Source organism: Trichechus manatus, unplaced genomic scaffold, assembly GCF_000243295.1.
Source record: "Trichechus manatus latirostris isolate Lorelei unplaced genomic scaffold, TriManLat1.0 scaffold00024, whole genome shotgun sequence".
Lineage (NCBI taxonomy): Eukaryota > Metazoa > Chordata > Mammalia > Sirenia > Trichechidae > Trichechus > Trichechus manatus.
Genome location: NW_004443960.1, coordinates 5,029,031 through 5,047,700, shown reverse-complemented (window position 1 = coordinate 5,047,700; position 18,670 = coordinate 5,029,031).

Below are 18,670 nucleotides of genomic sequence, written 5' to 3'. Positions count from 1 at the left end.
CTGGGCAGCACAAATGGTTAGGTGCTCTGCTACCAAGCAAAAGTTGGTGGTTCGACTCCACCCAAGAGGATGGAATATAGGCCAGCAATTTCCAAAAGGTCACAGCCACTGAAAACCTTACGGAGCACAGTTGTACTCTGACAGGCATGGGGAAGCGACGCGAAGGCAACTGGTTCGGTTTTGGGGATACATAGCCACACATACATATGAAGAGAAAGACATTGGCATTGAGTAACTGGATCCACCGACCTATCAACAAACCCACTCAATCAACTCACACAGCAACGGCGTAGACTTTCCAGAGCTCAGAAGTTCCAAGTCCACAGTGGGAAAGGGGCAGGTCAGGGGTAGGAGACCCACAGGGAGGTCAGCCAGGAATGGCTGGCATCCGGTCCCTGGAGATGAGAGGAGCCTGCTCGCCCTCCTCTCTCCCTCCCGCCGTTTCTTTCCCCAGCACAGTGCACAGAAGGGAACATACTAACCAGGGCTGACACAGGCAGGGTACCAGGGTGGTGAGATGCTCTGGCGCTGGAGCCAGGCTGCCTGGCTTCCAACCGCAGCTCTGCCCTCACTATGGGTGACCTTGGGGAAACCTTGCTGAGTTTGTTTCCTCTTGTTTAAAGAGGGTAACGGTCTGGTGGATCCTCAAAAATTCAAACACAGATTTACCATATGGCCCAGCAATTCATTCCTTAAATATGGACCCAATTCACTCTAAAGGTATATACCAAAAATAACTGAAAAACATATATTCAAACAAATACTTGCACGCACAGATTCACAGCCACATTATTCACAATAGTCAAAAGGTAGAAACAACCCAAATGTCGATCGCAGATGAATGGATAAACAAAATGTGGTCTATCTATACGATGGGATATTATTCGGCCATGAAAAGGAATGAAGTTCTCACACCTGCTTCAATGTGGATGAACCTTGAAACCGTGAAGCTGAGTGAAAGAAGACATGCACAGCAGGTCAGATACTGTATGAGTCCCTTTCTATGCCCAGAAGAGGCAGACCCGTAGAAACAGAAAGCAGATTGGTGGCTTCCAGGGCTGGGGGCAGGGGAGAGTGGGGCGTGACTGCCTAGAGAAAACAAGGTTTCCTTTTGGGGTGAATGAAAATGTTCTGGAAATAGACAGAGGTGGTGGCTGCAGGACATTATGAGTGTTCTAAATGCAACTGAATTGTTTACCTGAAGATGTTTAATTTCATGTTAGGTGAATTTCACAGAGAGAAAAGAGGGTAGCAAGGCACCCTCCCTGGAGAGGTCATCGAGAGGGTGAGAGCAAGGGGTGCGTGTAACTAAAGCACATAAAAGGCACCCCAACATTCAGTTGGACACTTCCTATGTTTGCTGGCTTTCAGCAGTGCCACACCTTCCCCAGTCACCCCAACAGTCCTGAAATACCCTCCCCACCTGTAGGGAAGGGCAAGCCTGGGTGCTGGCATTGTCAGACCCCCGGCCTGAGGCTCCCCCCAAAGCAAGAGGGCGCTAATTAAGCTACCAGTGGCCCAGAAGGCCCAGGACCTGCTGTGCCTGGCAGCTCCTTCCTCTGTCACCTGCCACCACCTCCCCAAACCAGCAGCAGAGACGGCATGGGTGGAATTGTGCCCGCTCCAGCGCCCCTGCTTCCCTGTGGGTCTCGTTCAGCCATGCCCACCAGGCTCTGCAGATGTCAAAGCAGCCAGGCCGCTCACGACACAGGCAACCTACAAGGAGAACGGGCAGTGGCGTGAACCTTCTGTCCTCCATTGCCAGCCCAAGAGCCCAAGGCTGAGCCAGTGGGCGAGCAGGCAGCCCAGCAAAGGAGTTGTGAACTCTGTCCTGAGTCGGAGCCAACCTCCCACCTGGATCTTGCAGCTTCCATCTGTGCCTTTGATAAAGGAGCTGGGGTCAGGGTAGAAGGGACCCAGGTCAAGCAGAAGGCAGCTACTCAAGTCCCCTAGCTGTAAGTGGCAGCTGGCAGGGGGTGCTGGGGAGGAAGACTCCGCAGGACGGTGGCACTCAAGGAGAGAAGCACAGAGCTCACTCTAATCCCCCCTCAGATGGCAAAACCCGTAGATTCTGCTCCCCACCGCCATTTACACTGTCTCCAATCCACTCAAAGACCAGCCACGCAGCTCTCCAGTCTCCTTACGCAAGGAATTTACATGTGTAATAAAAAGCTGCTGACTTGCCACTAAGAAAAAAATTTTGTACATTTGTATTAATTTTCCTTCCCAGGTGTCTCAATTATCTAGTGCTGCTATAACAGAAATACCCCCAAGTGGATGGTTTTAACGAACAGAAATTTATTTTCTCACAGTCCAGTAGGCTAGAAGTCTGAATTCAAAGCGCTGGCTCTAGGGGAAGGCTTTCTCTCTCTGTTGGCTCTGGAGGAAGGTCCTTGTCTCTTCAGCTTCTGCTTCCTGGTAGCTTGGAGATGTCCATGTGTCTTGGCATCTGTCCTACCCCATCTCTGCTTCTTTCACTTGCTTGTTTAATCTCTTTTTATATCTCAAAAGAGACTGACTCAGGATACACCCTACACTCATCCTGCCTCATTAACATAACAAGGACAACCCATTCTCAAGTGGGGTTATAACCACAGGCACAGAGGTTAGGATTTACAACACATATTTTTGGGGGACCGAATTCAATCCATAACACCGGGTTTTAATTGAAAAGAGGGTACGGTGTCGCAGGGGAAATAAAAACCATACTTCATCTATCTGAAGGCCATGTGGCTTCATTAGAAATTACATTAGTTCCTCATTAAGCAACAATAATAATGTAGGGCTGGAATCCATTAAAAAAAAAATACACAGCCCTGAGGTATAGATTTGTTTGGTTCAATTATATTCTTACGTGGCCTGGCTCTGATGGCTCTGATGCTAATAAAAATATGGCATGATGCCGGGAGACATGAGTTTGCCTGACTCACCTTCAAAGCACAAGGCACAAGGGCTGGTTACAGCAAAACAGAGGCAAGCGTTTGTATGGTTTCCACCCAGACAATCATCCTCATCGTTCCCAATAAGACGCTATCAATCACCCAAACACCCCCAACCCTGGCGAAGATGACATCGTTTCTAGAGTCTATACATTAAAGACTGTAAATAGGTTCCATCTCACAAGCCTTCCATGATCCATTAGTAGTGGCTGTTCTAAATAAGGGTTGAACATTGATGTGGTTGATTATAGATGTCTGCCTTGGGCATAAGGGTTAGAGTACTGTGCTGTGTGGCAAGTCTTTGCCAGCTATGCCCAGGAACCCCTACAACTGAGAGGGAGGGTTTTTAAGAAAACTACAGGTTATTAGCACTGGTGACGTCCACTCCATCCTTAGCCACGCCCTCTACTTGGTTGGGTTGGGTTGGCACAGAAATAGAATCCACGAAAATTTTGTACCTCCTTCATTCCACTAGACATAAGAAATGTCCTAAGCAAGGACAAAACCAACACTTACCTGACTCTCCACCAGGTTGTATGGCAGGGATGGTAGATCCTGCGTAAAAAACACAAAGACAAGAAGTGATGTCAAGTTTCGCACGGTAACCATTGCTTTTGCTCTGCTTTTAATGCAGACATAATAGCTACACTCCTTGGGAAGAAATATTTTATTTATTAATTCATGCATTCTGAAAATGCTGACTGAGTGCCTCACACGTGCCAGGCACTGTTGTGGGTTCTGCATTTTTAACAATAAGCAAAATGACAAGTCTCTCCCGTGGGGTGGGAAGGGAGAGCACAGCAAATAAACAAGCTAATAAATGAAGGCAACAGCAGGTAGCGATAAGTTCCATGGTGATAAAAAGATGGGTTATGGAATGAAGAGTGAGGGTCAGGGAGGGCTGAGAGCTGAGTGAGAAGAAGGAGCCAGACATATCTGGGGCAGAGCGTTTCCAGTGAAGGAACAGCAGGTGCAAAGGCCCTGTGGCAGGCACAAGTGGACGAGGGCCAGCAGAAAGGCCAGAGTAGCTGAGGGAAGTCAGTGCCAGGGAGAGGGCCAGAGATGACATCAGGGAGGCAGGTAGGGGCCTTGATCAAGACATGGAGTTCCTGTGTTCTTCTAAGCAAGCTGTGAAGCCACAGGAAGATTCTAAGCAGAGGTGAATTTTCACAGACCCGAAAGCAACACCCTCACTCAGCTCAATGCGCCCCCCAAGCCGGGTCACAGGGATTTACTTTTCCTGAAGACCCTCCACTTCCTGAGCTGGGGTTTGCAGCAACATCCACGGAGACCCTCGCTGCCTCCAGGAAGACTTCACCCTATGAGGATTCTCAGATTTCAGTCCCCTGAGAGTTGGAAAAAGAGCCCTGGCGGCTCAGTGGTTAAGCATTCAGCTGCTAACCAAAAGATGGGCAGTTTGAACCCACCAGCCACTCCAAAGGAGAAAGATGTGTCGGTCTGCTTCCGTACAGATTACAGCCTTGGAAATCCTATGGGGCAGTTCTTCTCTGTCCTATAGGGTTGCTATGAGTCAGAATCAACTCAATGACATAGGGGTTTTTTGAGAGTTGAAATATCCCCTCCCCTCCATGAGGACCTCGGGCTGGGTCAGGCCCCCAGCTCCCCCCTCACTCAAATGTAGCCCTGAGCCAAGGGGGAAAACGCAAGTGGCACAAAGCCTCTGTAGAACCCCCAGCCACTGGACGGGATTCATCAAGCCAAGAACACCTTGGCTTCCTGCCTCCCCTTCTCCCTTCTCTGCTCTGCCCTTCTGCACTAGTTCCTACCTGTCAAGACGCTCTCCCACCTACCAGGACACAAGTACCCCACCCACCTCTTTCTTCCTGCCCAAAGCTCAGGCCCGGCCCCTCCTTCACGTCCACACAGTCCTTTAGCAGAGCAGAGACAAAAGAGCAGTCCCACCCCAGACTCTGCTGGACCAAGGAGAATCCCCACGTTCCCCAGGCTGGCCCCTGACACACAGAGGCCCTCACCTGTCGGGGGTGGCACTCACCTGTCGGGGGTGGCCCTCACCTGTCAGGGGTGGAGCGCCCCTACTTGCTGCCTAGCCTCAGCCCAGCACACCTGACCACTCCAGAGAAAGCAACATCTGACAGGTGTCTCCCACCCAGCACGTAAGTGCGGGGTCTCAGGCTCCTCACCCCACCTCAGAGGGAGCTCGCAGGGATTGAACGAGATCAGGCCAGCTTGGTTCGTAGAAAGCGTTCAGCAAAGGCCAGCGGTATTAGTCTGTTTGTAATTGTTGCTTGTTAAGTGCAGGGCCCAGAAATTAACAATGAACCTGGGCTAGGACAGGCCGGGGGCAGTCTTGTCAGCATAAAGAGGAATCCCCAGGGGTATAGCTTTTCGCTAGAACCCCGGTGGCGTGATGGTTAAGCTCTCGGCTGCTAACCATAAGGGTCAGAGGTTCAAACCACCAGCAGCTCCGCGGGCAAAAGACCTGGCAGTCTGCTCCCATGACCTGTTGTTATTGAGTCAATTCCGACTCATAACAACCCTACAGGCCAGAGTAGAGCTGCTCCATTGGGTTTCCAAGGAGCGGCTGGTAGATTCAAACCACTGTCCTGTGGGTCAGTTCTACTCTGTCCTATAGGATCGCTATGAGTCGAAACTGAATCAGCAGCGCACAACAACGGCAATGTATATATAATATATAAGTATATATATTAAGAAGTCCTGGTGGCACGACAGTTAAGCGCTTGGCTGCTAACCAAAAGGCTGGCAGTTGGAATCCACCAGCTCTGCAGGAGAAAGACGGGGCGATCGGCTTCTGTAAAGATTACACTCTAGGAAACCCTGTGGCGCACCTCTGCTCCGTCACAGGGGGTCGCTATCAGTTGAAAATCAACTCCACGGCACCCAGCGACACATTCACCTTTTGCCAGCCATGATCTTTAGCGCCGGGGATAGTGTACAGCCGCGGGCATTCGCATTTTCTGCCGCTGGGGCAGAAAAGGTACAACCTTTCTGGCAGGGGACATGGCAGTAGAGATCAAGACCTGTCACCCTGTCTAGCTGCATATTTCTTGTTCAGTAAAATGAGGCAAATAGTTACAGTCTGTCCCTTCCCTTCTCTTTAGACTTGATGAGCTCAGTGGAGCTGGATAGCGCTCGGAGATAAACCCCTGGCTCGACAATTAATGAGCTCAGAGACCACTTCAACGGAGATGAAGTGTGAGATTAACCGACGCGCGGCCATCCACCTGCCCCACCAACAGGCTCTCTCCTGCTCACCGTGCCGCCGTTTCATTTGACACTGCCAGGAAACCCACCCCATGCGCTGTGGCCATCACGTCTATTTCTGAGATAATTACAAGGCCCGGGCTTGGGTCCACTGAAAGGCAAAGATATGGGGTGGGGAAGGATGAAGGCAAACTCTGTCGTATTCCTCTTCAGCTAAAAATGTCCCAACAGGCTTTAAAGGGAAGAGAACAATGTGTGAAACTTTCATCAGAGCCTGCTGGCTGCTGCCAGAGCTGGGGGCTCGAGGTTCTAATTCTGAGCAGTGCCCGTCCAGCTCAATAATTAGGCACCTCCCTTCCGCGCTGGCCTGCTGGTCTCCCCACCCACTCCCTCTGCTCTTGGTGTCTGGGGACAGGAGCACCTTAAGGGGGAGGAGGGAACGGGAAGAAGGAAAGAGAACCAGGAAGAGAAGGAAAAAGGAAGAAGGAGGGGGAGACAGCGGAGTTCAGAGCTCTCGTTTTTAGTTTTTTACTTAAAACATTTTTTTTAATTTGATAACTTTTCACTTGACAAGTGACTTCCATTTTCTTATTTTTTCCTTGAAAGGAGCCCCGTTGGTGGAACAGTTAAGTGCTCGGCTACTAACCGAAAGCCTGGCGGTTTGAATGCATCCAGTGACTCTGGGGAGAAAGACCTGGCAATCTGCTCCCATAAAGATTACAGCCGAGAAAACCCTATGAGGCAGTTCCACTCTGTCATTTGGTGTCGCTGTGAGTCGGAATTGACTCGACGGCACACAACAACAGAGAGGATAGAGAAAAGCAGATAGGCAGGGGAAATATTTTGGAGGTAGACATCAAGAGGACTTGCTGAAGGATCACGGTGTGTGTGTGTGTGTGTGTGTTGGGTCAGGGAAGATGGTGCTGAGGACGAGTATCATGACCACTCATTCCCTCGCTTGAATTTCTGCTGAATGATGGTGCTGAAAATTGAGCTTAGAAAAACTTGGGGGGAGCAGGAAAAGGTTTAGGGGATGGTAAAGAAGTGTTTGATGGGCGTGTGACTTTTAGACATGTGACAAGTGGTGACAACTGAGATGTCCATGAAACATCTATTAGAGCAGACAAGGAACCAGCTGGCCAGGTGAGTCTGGGATTCAGGTGAGAGGTCTGAATTTGAGGACCTGAGAGACCTCACCAATTGGTCTAGCAAAGCGATAAGGGTTCTTTCTCGATTTCAGAATCCACTTGGGGTCCCAAACAACCCCATCACACTGCATGAGGATGCGATGATGTTTTGAGATCCACCTGAATAAGTGAGCTATACCTGCCATGCAGGTGAGGCAGAGAGCAGCTGGTCAGAGATGTGGATGGGATTCTCAACAGAGAGGACAAGCGTTCTACATGAGGATCCAGGGTCAGATCTGGTCAGATGCCGATGACATGTCCCCATGTGGCCTCTGAGCACTGGGCACAACACGTCACATGACTTAGTCATCTGGGGAAGATAATGTTGACCAGGGACTCTCTGAGCAAGTCACCAAGTGGTCAGGACACAGCACAGGGCCAGAGAGCTCCTTTTAGCACCTCACCCTATCCTGACTCTTCAGAGACATGGGACACATGACTTGGGCAAAGACTGGTTCAGACTATGGAAGCATCTTGAGGGAAGCGAAAGAACTTGGTACATTTAGAGTCAGGTAGTCCTGGCTTCTGCCACTAGACTATGAGATCCATAAGGATAGAGATTATATCTGCTTTGTTCCCCCACTATATCCCCAGACCTGGCCCATTCCTGGTATCTATCAGGAGCTCAATAAAAACCTGTAAGATGGATGGATGGATGGATGGAGGGATGGATGGATGGATGAATGGATAGATGGATGGATGATGGGTGGATGGAGGGGGTAAATGGATGGATGGATGATGGGTGGGTGGATGGATAGAAGAGAAGGAAGGGGGAGGGAGGGAGGAATAGAAGGGTGGATGGATGGATGGATCGATGGGTAGATGGATGGGTGGATGGGTGGATGGACAGAAGAGAAGAAGGAAGGGAGATGGAGGAAGGAATGGATGGATGGACAGATGATGGATAAATGGATAGATGAATAGGTCCACATTCTACCATGTTCCCCTTTTTTTATGAAAAAGGCAGCAAAAATTTAAAATCCCTTAAAACCCATGTGTCCATTTGGATTCACAGCAACCTAAAAGCACTTCCGTCAAGAAGCAGTAGATGGTTAAAGTTAGAAGTGCAAGTCAGACCACCTGGAATAAAACCTCAGCCTCACCAAGACTATGAAGCTTTGTAGAGTCTCTTAACCTCTTTAAGACTCGGTTTTCACTGCTGTAAGGTGGAATAATAGTTATACTTATTTCATCTGGCTATAAACGGGATATGCTATGTAAATTGCTTAGGACAGTGTGCAGCCAATGATGAGTGCACAATAATATATCCCCCCTTCTCCTCTCCTTTCCTCTCTTCTCCTGCTATCGGACATCGGCTCTCACTGCCCTGCCTTCCTGGCCACACCAGCCAGCTGACTGCAGGCCCCCACAGCCTCTCACCATTTCCCTTACTCCTATGGGTGCTAATCAATCATCAGTGGCATAGAAAACAACTACAGGCAGTTAGCACACGCTGGGTTGATTGTGGCAAAGCCTTCATAATCCAGCTCCAAGGAAGAGCATCTAGTACTCAATTTTTTAAATGTAATATATATTTAATGCAATATTAATATTTAACTCGCTTAATGCAATACTTAATTTGATATCCAAAGCAAATAAAAATAGTAAACAGATTTATTAATGATTTACCCATGAGCTCTTCTACTTTGTTTTTAAAGCATTTCTCAGCCCAGAAGACAAATTTCTACTCACTCTCCTGCCCGGAAAGCAAATATCAGCTTTTCAAGCTGGTGTTGTAAGTGGGTCAGAGCTGTCATTTTGTGAGCGGGCTCAGCTGAGAAGAAGTGGTGCTGTGTTCATTTATTCTTATAGTTACCCAAAAAACAAACAGAACCATTGCCGTCGAGTCGATGCCAATTCATAGCGACCCTACAGGACAGAGTAGAACTGCCCCATGGGGTTACCAAGGAGCGGCTGGTGGATTTGAATTGCCAGCCTTTTGATTAGCAGCCAAGCTCTTAACCACTGTGCCACCAGCGCTCCAACATACAGTTAACTAGTCCCTGTTTTGTGCCGGGCACTGGGCTAAGTTCTGGTGAGAAGAGAAGGGGACCTGCCCTCACCGAGTTCACGATCTAGGAGGAAGCAAGGTAAAATCCTGTGGCAACTGAAATGAGTCCTAGGAAGGGAATCCACATCCATAGTCACAATGAGCACTAGCAGGGCACCTAGCCCATTCTCGCGGAGTGGTCAGGGAAGGCTTCTTGGAAGAAGCAATACCTGAACCGAGACACATTTGGAAAAAGGGAGGAAGGCGTTCCAGGCAGAGGGAACAGTTAATTCAAAGGCCTGGAGATGTGGTTGTGCCCAAGACGGAGAGAAACTCAGAATGGCTGGAGGACTGAAGAGGAAGGAGGAATAGCGTGAGGTGTGGCTGGGTCTTGTGAACCCCGTGAAGGGGCTAGAATTTATTCTGAGGGTGGGGAGATTTAAATATTGGAAGGACAGGATGAGGTCTGAACTTTGGAAGGTTCACTCTGGCTGGAAGTCAGTTCCACAGCTATAGAGTCATCCAGATAAGAGAGGAGTCAGTGGGAATGGGGTTGGGGGGATGAGCCAATTCAAGACATATTTAGGACACTGAATTGACAGGTCTTGGTGACTGGGGGTTGCTGTTGATGTTAGCTGCCATCGAGTCAGCCCCCCAATCATGGCAACCCCATGCACAATGGAACTAAATGCTGCCAACCCCAGATCGAGTGTGGATCAGACCGTTGTGATCCATAGGATTTTCATTGACTGATTTTCAGAAGTAGATCACCAGGCCTTTCTTCCAAGTCTGTCTTAGTCTGGAAATTCCACAGAAACCTGTTCACACAAACCTGTAATGACAGACGGGTGGTGGCTGTGCTTGAGGTGCACTGGCCGGGAATCAAACCCAGGTCTCCTGGTGAGAATTCTACCGCTGACCCACCTCTGCCCTGGTGTAGTGACTGGGCATAGCAAGAGAGAAAGAAGAACAGAGCACGGATGATGTGTAGGTTTTTAGCACAAATGACTGGGTGTGTGTATTAAATAAACGATGCTAATCATCAATGCCATCATCGTCATCACCATCATCATTACTGACGAGTTCTTGGTGCCAGTCCACGGCCTACCCAGAATATGTCTATTCTACTTCTGCAACGCATGCTTTCAACTCTTTTCCTACACTGAATTTGACCCCCCAGAAGGCCTCCAACTAGTGTGAAATGTGGTGATAGATGAGGTGCTTTCACTAGGTTTCATCCCATGTGGACCAAACAACTCAGCACAAGTTGGAAATAACCTATATGTCCAAAAACACCCATTGCCACTGAGTCAATTCCAACTCACAGCAACCCTAAAGGACACAGCAGAACTGCCCCATAGGGTTTCCAAGGAGCGGCTGGTGGATTCGAACTGCCAGCATTTTGGTTAGCAGCCAAACACTTAACCACTGCACCACCAGGGCTCCATCAATAGGGTTAAATAATATTCATACAACTGAATATTATACAACCTTTAGAAATCATGCTTCCATTTTATATTTAATGACACAGAGAAACAGGCTTAATGTATTGTAATATTTTGTTCTAAGTATTAGCGTACATAGAATAATACCCTTATTTTAAATGCACAGTTTAAAAAAAAATACCATATGCCACACTAGTAACAACAGTTATCTCTTAAAATTTTTATTTCTACTTCTATGTTTTTCTATATTTTTCCTTTTCTTTTTTTCACAGTGCACCTGTATTGCCTTGCTACTCATAACTCTATCGATATAAACAACTCACAGTAGTCAATTTACTCGAAATGATACCTAATAAAAATACTGGAAGCCTTGGATGAATATTATTGGTTGTCTCCCAAACATGAGAGGCTTAGTTAAAGACTGTGTCCCAAGAGCAACAGCCTTTATTTCAAGGACATATTTCCCCAAACTAGGGCTCTCTGGCCAAGCACCTTCACCATCTCCTTTCTTAATCGTTACTGTGGCCAGACTCCTATCTGTCTATCATCCCATTAGGAGGATGAGCAAGAGAATGTAGATCAATACCAAAAACATTGCCTCTCTATGCTGAAAATCAGATGCGTGGAGTATAAAGCAGGAGATAATGGTCTTTCTCTGTGGGAGGGGAGGACTCAGTTTAATAAAACATTACAGAAAGGGGAGAAATATTGAAAAATTATCTAGTCACCTTGGGTAATGATCAAAGAGAGAACCCTAAATATTCTCCAAAGCCTGAATTTTGTGGTGGTTTTACACACCTGCCCTAAATTACTGGACATTCCTCCTATTAAGAAGTGAGGTCTATGTCCCCTCCCTTGAGCCTGGGTGGGCTTGTGATGCTTTGGCCAATGGAGTAGAACAGAAGTGATGCTTCATGACTTCTGAGGCTAAATCATAAAAGACCATACAGCTTCTGCCACTGTGTCTTGGGAAACTCATTGTCCAGACACTCCCTCTTGGGATGCTACCTTTCAAAACCCAGCAACCATGTATGAGAAGCCCAAGACACATGGGTAAGACCCTTGAAGAACTCTGTTCAATAATCCTAGCTGAACCCAGCCTTTGAGTTATCTCAATCCAGGCAAATGACATGCAAATGAAGAAGCTTCCAGATGCTGATTCCACCTTGAGCAGTATGAGTCACCCCTGGCCATCTGAGTCTTCCCAGCTGAGGTCCCAAACATTCTACAGCACAGACAAGCTGTGCCCTCTCCAAATGCCTGACCCACAGAATCCACGAGAATAATAAAATCATTTATTTTCTATGCTACTAAGGTTTTTTCAGAAGATAATTCAAAAGCAGTTGCAGCAGTACATCAACAGGGAACTGCCAGAAATTCAAGCTGGATTCAGAAGAGGACATGGAATGAGGAATATCATTGCTGACGTCAGACGGATCTTGGCTGAAAGCAGAGAATACCGGAAAGATGTTTACCTGTGTTTTATTGACTATGCAAAGGCATTCAACTGTGTGGATCATAACAAATTATGGATAACATTATGAAGAATGAGTATTCCCGAATACTTAATTGTGCTCATGAGGAGCCTGTATATAGACCAAGAGGCAGTTGTTTGAACAGAACAAGGGGATGCTGCATGGTTTAAAATAAAGAAAGGGGTACATCAGGGTTGTGTCCTTTCACTGTACTTATTCAATCTGTATGCTGAACAAATAATCTGAGAAGCTGGACTATATGAAGAAGAACACGGCATCAGGACTGAAGGAAGACTCATTAACAACCTGTAATATGCAGATGACACAACCTTGCTTGGTGAAAGTGAAGAGGATTTGAAGCACTTACCAATGAAGATCAAAGACTACAGCCTTCAGTGTGGGTTACACCTCAACATAAAGAAAACAAAAATTCTCAAAACTGGACCAATAAGCAACATCATGACAAACAGAGAAAATATTAAAGTTGTCAAGGATTTCATTTTACTTGGATCCACAGTCAACGCCCACAGAAGCAGCACTCAAGAAATCAAAGGAGGAGGAGGCGAGGCCAAGATGGCGGAGTAGTCAGATGCTTCCTGTGGTCCCTCTTACAACAAAGACCTGAAAAAACAAGTGAATTGATTATATATGACAATACGAGGAGTCCTGAAAATCCAAGACAAAGTTGAGAAGGAGGACTGAGCAGCAGGAAGAGGGAGAGACAGTTCGGAAGCAGTGAGGATTTGCCAGACCTAACCAGGCTGGCACCCTGCAGGCTGTATCGGCCACTGCGCTCAGGCTGAGGCGAGCAGTAGTGCTTGGGATGCCTTTTCCACACCGGGAGAACCCGAGTAGCAGAGTCTGTACAAGCCTTCAGAAACAGGGGAAAGTGGTGCTAGATCTGAGAAAGTTAAGTGCAAGTGTCTAACCTACCAAGTGGGATCAAAAAAACTCTTTCCCCTCTGGGAAATACCTCTCTCCCATTCACTCGCCCCTTCCCACTCTGCTCTGCTCCCAAGCAGACCGGCTTCAGCAATTGCCACACCCCCTGGGCTGGAAGTCAGTCCCGTTTGCATCCTGAGCCATTCTCCCAACATTGGAGAGGGAACAAATTAATAACAAACAGGAAAAAATAATCTGCCAGCTCTCCTAAGCCGGGACCTCAAGGCAGGCACACCCCTTTGCCTAGGCACAGGCATTAGGGGTCCACAGACTTTGAATGCCTTTTACCCCTGCCTAGACCTGTGTGGGCCCATTTCAACAACACAGGCCCTCTTCAGCACAGTACAACAGGGTACATACCTGCAGTCTATTTTCAATTGCAGCAACTAAGAGAGAGTGGCAGACTCCTGACATTTGACACCACCCTGCCCCTTAAGCAGGGTCCTCACCTACCCACATCAGGTGCCCAACCCACTCCACCTAGCCACCCACGACAGGGGTCTGAGAATAAGTGGTGCCTCCCAGTCCTTACAGCCAACAACACTGGGTACCCAAAGTCCAGCTGCAAAACCCACCCACCTACAAGCTCTAGGGAACAGGGACACACGTCTTACGCCCAGCCACTCAGGCAGCTGTCTGCACCCCTACCTTGCTCAGCACATAACCCCCTACTGCAACCACATACCTGTGCCTGCTTCACTCACCCCTATGTAGCCCTGCCCATGTAGGACTGTAGGTGAGAGCCTGCACTGCACACTCAATGACCGATGACCTGGACACCTGAGCTGAATCCACACAAGAAAAGTAAATGGATTCCTGGGCTCACATACCTAGTAGCAGCTCTAACCACCTGCTGACAGGACGTGAGAGCTTTAAAGACTCCAATAATCAAAGTAGCTCACATGACCAGCCAAGTTGGGCATATCAAAACAAAATAAAACAAGATGCTAGGACACAGTAAGCAAACGTAAATAAATATAATAACTTACTGAGGGCTTGGAGACAACAGTCAACATCAAACAACAGAAAGAGGCAGACCATGATGCCTTCAGCAAGCTCCCGAAACAAAGGACCAAAAAAAATTCTGGAGGAAAGAAGGTCTTGGAATTACTGGAGGTAGAATTCGGAAGATTAATGTACAGCGTTCTTCAAGAGATAAGGAACGAGTTCAGGCAAAAGGCAGACCAAGCCAGGGAACACACAGACAAAGCAATTGAGGAACTTAAGAAGGTTGTAAAAGAGCATAATGACAAACTTAACAGGTTACAAGAATCCATAGAAAGACAGCAAAAAGAAATCCAAAAAAATTAACAATAAAATTTCAGAATTAGATAACTCAATGGAAAGTCATAGTAGCAGAAGTCAGAATTAGTGAGTTGAAGATAAAGCACATGACACCAATTTATTTGAGGAAAAATCAGATAAAAGAATTTTAAAAAATGAAGAAACCCTAAGAATTATATGGGACTCTATCAAGAGAAATAACCTACAAGTGATTGGAGTACCAGAACAAGGAGGAAAAACAGAAAATATAGAGAGAATTGTTGAAAATTAGTCGGCAGAAAACTTCCCTGATATTGTGAAAGACGAGAAGATATCTATCCAAGAAGCTCATCAAACCCTACACAGGGTAGATCCCAAAAGAAAGTCACCAAGACATTCTCAAACTTGCCAAAACCAAAGATAAAGAGAGAATTTTAAGAGCAGCTAGGCATAAACAAAAAGACAGCTACAAAGTAGAGTCAATAAGACTAAACTCTGACTACTCAGCAGAAACTATGAATGCAAAAAGGCAATGGGATGATGCATATAAAGCCTTGAAGGAAAAAAAAATGCCAGCCAAGAATTATATATCCAGCAAAACTGTCTCCCAAGAATGATGGTGAAATTAGGGCACTTCCGATAAACAGAAGTTTGTGGAATTTCTAAAAAACCAAACCAAAATTACATGAAATACTAAAGGGAGTCCTCCAATTAGGAAATCAATAAGATCAGATAATAACCCAAGACTAGAACACAGGACAGAACAACCAGATATCAACCCAGACAGGGAAGTCACAAAAAGAAATCAAAGCTAAAACACTGAAAACAGGGGAACAGAGATGTCGATATGTAAAAGATGACAACATTAAAACAAAAAAGAGGGACTAAATAATGTAGTTATAGAACTTTCATATGGAGAGGAAGTCAAGGCGATATCAAGAAATAAACATTGGTTTAAACTTAAAAAATAGGGGTGAATATTAAGGCAACCACAAAGGAAACTAACAATGCTACACATCAAAATAAAAAACAAGAAAAATATAAAGACTCAGCAAATACAAAATCAACAACAATGAAAAAGATGAAGAGAAAATACATAAAGAAAAATGACTCAGCACAGAAAATTAAGTGGAACAAAGAAACTGTCAACAACACAAAAAAAGACATCAAAATGACAGCACTAAACTCATACCTATCAATAATTATGCTGAATGTAAATGGACTAAATGCACCAATAAAGACAGTGGCAGAGTGGATAAAAAAACACAGTCCATCTATATGTTGCCTACAAGAGACATGCCTTAGACTCAAAGACACAAACAAACTAAAACTCAAAGGATGGAAAAATATATATCAAGCAAACAATCAAAAAAGAGCAGGAGTGGCAATATTAATCTCTGCTAAAATACATTTTAAAGCAAAATCCACCACAAAGGATAAGGAAGGACACTATATAATGATTAAAGTGTCAATACATCAGGAGGACATAACCATAATAAATATTTGCACACCCAACAACAGGGCTCCAAAATACATAAAACAAACTCTAACAGCATTGAAAAGAGAGATCGACAGCTCCACAATAATAGTAGGAGACTTCAACACACCACTTTTGGTGAAGGACAGAACATCCAGAAAGAAGCTGAATAAAGACACAGAAGATCTAAATGCTACAATCAACCAACTTTATCTCATAGACATATACAGAACACTCCACTCAACAGCAGCCAAGCATACTTTCTTTTGCAAAACACATGAAACAGTCTCCAGAATAGACCATATCTTAGGCCACAAAGGAAGCCTTAACAGAATCCAAAACATCAAAATATACAAAGCATCTTTTCTGACCATAAAGCCATGAAAGTAGAAATCAGTAACAGAAAAAGTAAGGAAAAAAAATCAAATACATAGAAACTGAACAATACCTTGCTCAAAAACTACTGGGTTATAGATGAAATCAAGCACAGAATAAAGAAATTCATAGAATCAAATGAGAATGAAAACACATCCCACCAGAGCCTTTGGGACACAACAAAAGCAGTGCTCAGAGGTCAATTTATAGAAATAAATGCACACATCCAAAGAGAAGAAAAGGCCAAAATAACAATATTAATCCTACAACTCGAACAAATAGAAAGAGAGCAGCCAAAGAAGCCCAAAGGCACCAAAGGAAAGGAAACAATAGAAGTTAGAGCAGAAACAAATGAAATAGAGAACAGAAAAAAAATTGAAAGTGTTAACAAGACCAAAAGCTGCTTCTTTGAAAAAAAACAAAATTGAAAACCATTGGCCAAACTGACAAAAGAAAAACAGGAGAGGAAGCAAATAACCCATATAAGAAATGAGATGTGTGACATCACCACAGACCCAACTGAAATCTAAAGAATCATAACAGAATACTATGAAAAATTGTACTCCAGCTAATTTGAAAACCTAGAGGAAATGGACAAATTTCTAGAAACATACTACCTACCTAAACTAACACAAAACAAGGTAGAAAAACTAAATAAACCTTTAAGAAGAGATTGAAGAGGTAATTTAAAAACTCCCGACAACAACAACAAAGCAGCCCTGGCCCTGACAGCTTCACTGGCGAATTGTACCAAACTTTCAGAGAAGAGTATTTCAGAGCATAGAAAAGGATGGAGTACTCCTGAACTCATTCTATGAAGCCAGCTTAACCCTGATACCAAAACCAGGTAAACACACCACAAAAAAAGAAATTACAGACCAATATCCCTCATGAACATTGATGCAAAAAATCCTCAACAAAATTCTAGCCAATAGAATTCAACAACATATCAAAAAAATAATTCACCATGACCAAGTGGGATTCATACCAGGTATGCAGAGATGGTTCAACATTAGAAAAACAATCAATGTAATCCATCATGTAAATAAAACAAAAGACAAGAACCACATGATCTTATCAATTGATGCAGAAAAGGTATTTGACAAAGTCTAACACCTATTCATGATAAAAACTCTCAGCAAAATAGGAATAGAAGGGAAATTCCTTAACATAATTAAGGGCATTTATACAAAGCCAAAAGCCAACATCATCCTAAATGGAGAGACTCTGAAAGCATTCCCCTTGAGAACGGGAACCAGACAAGGATGTCTTTTATCACTGCTCTTATTCAACATTGTGCTGGAGGTCCTAGCCAGAGAAATTAGGCTAGAAAAAGAAATAAAGGGCATCCAAACTAGTAGGGAAGAAGTCAAAGTATCTATTTGCAGATGATATTATCTTATACACGGAAAACCCCAAAGAATCCACAAGAAAACTACTGGAACTAACAGTAAATTTCAGCAAAGTATCAGGATACAAGATAAATATACAAAATAAGTTGGATTCCTCTACACCAACAAAGAGAACCTTGAAGAGGAAATCATCAAATCAATACCATTTATAATAGCCCCTAAGAAGATAAAATACTTAGGAATAAATCTAACCAGAGACATAAGAGACCTATAGAAAGAAAACTACAAGACAGTACTGCAAGAAACCAAAAGAGACTTACATAAGTGGAAAAACCTCATGGATAGGAAGACTCAACATTGTGAAAATGTCAATTCTACCCAAAGTGATCTACAGATACAATGCAATTCTGACCCAAATTCCACTGGCATTTTTCAATGAGATGGAGAAACAAATCACCAACTTCATATGGAAAGGGAAGAGGCCCCAAATAAGTAAAGCATTACCGAACAAGAAGAACCAAGTGGGAGGCCTTACACTACCTGATTTTAGAACCTATTGTCTCAGTTATCTAGTGCTGCTCTAACAGAAGCACCACAAGTGGATGGCTTTAACAAAGAAAAGTTTATTCTCTCAGTGCAGTAGGCTACAAGTCCAAATTCAGGGCATCAGCTCCAGGAGAAGGCACTGTCTCTCTCTGTCAGTTCTAGAGAAAGGTCCTTGTGATGCATCAGTCTTTCCTTGGTCTGGGAGCTTCTCTACGCAGGAACCTCAGCTCCAAAGGACACACTCCGCTCCCATCACTGCTTTCTTGGTGGTATGACGTTCCTATGTGTCTCTGCTTGCTTCTCTCTTCTATATCTCAAAAGAGATTGCATTAAAACACTATCTAATCTTGTCAACCTCATCAGTATAGCCTCATCACAGTGATAGAATTTACAACACATAAGGAGATCACATATAATCTCATCATAATGATAGAGTTTACAACACATAAGGAAATCACATCAGATTACACAATCA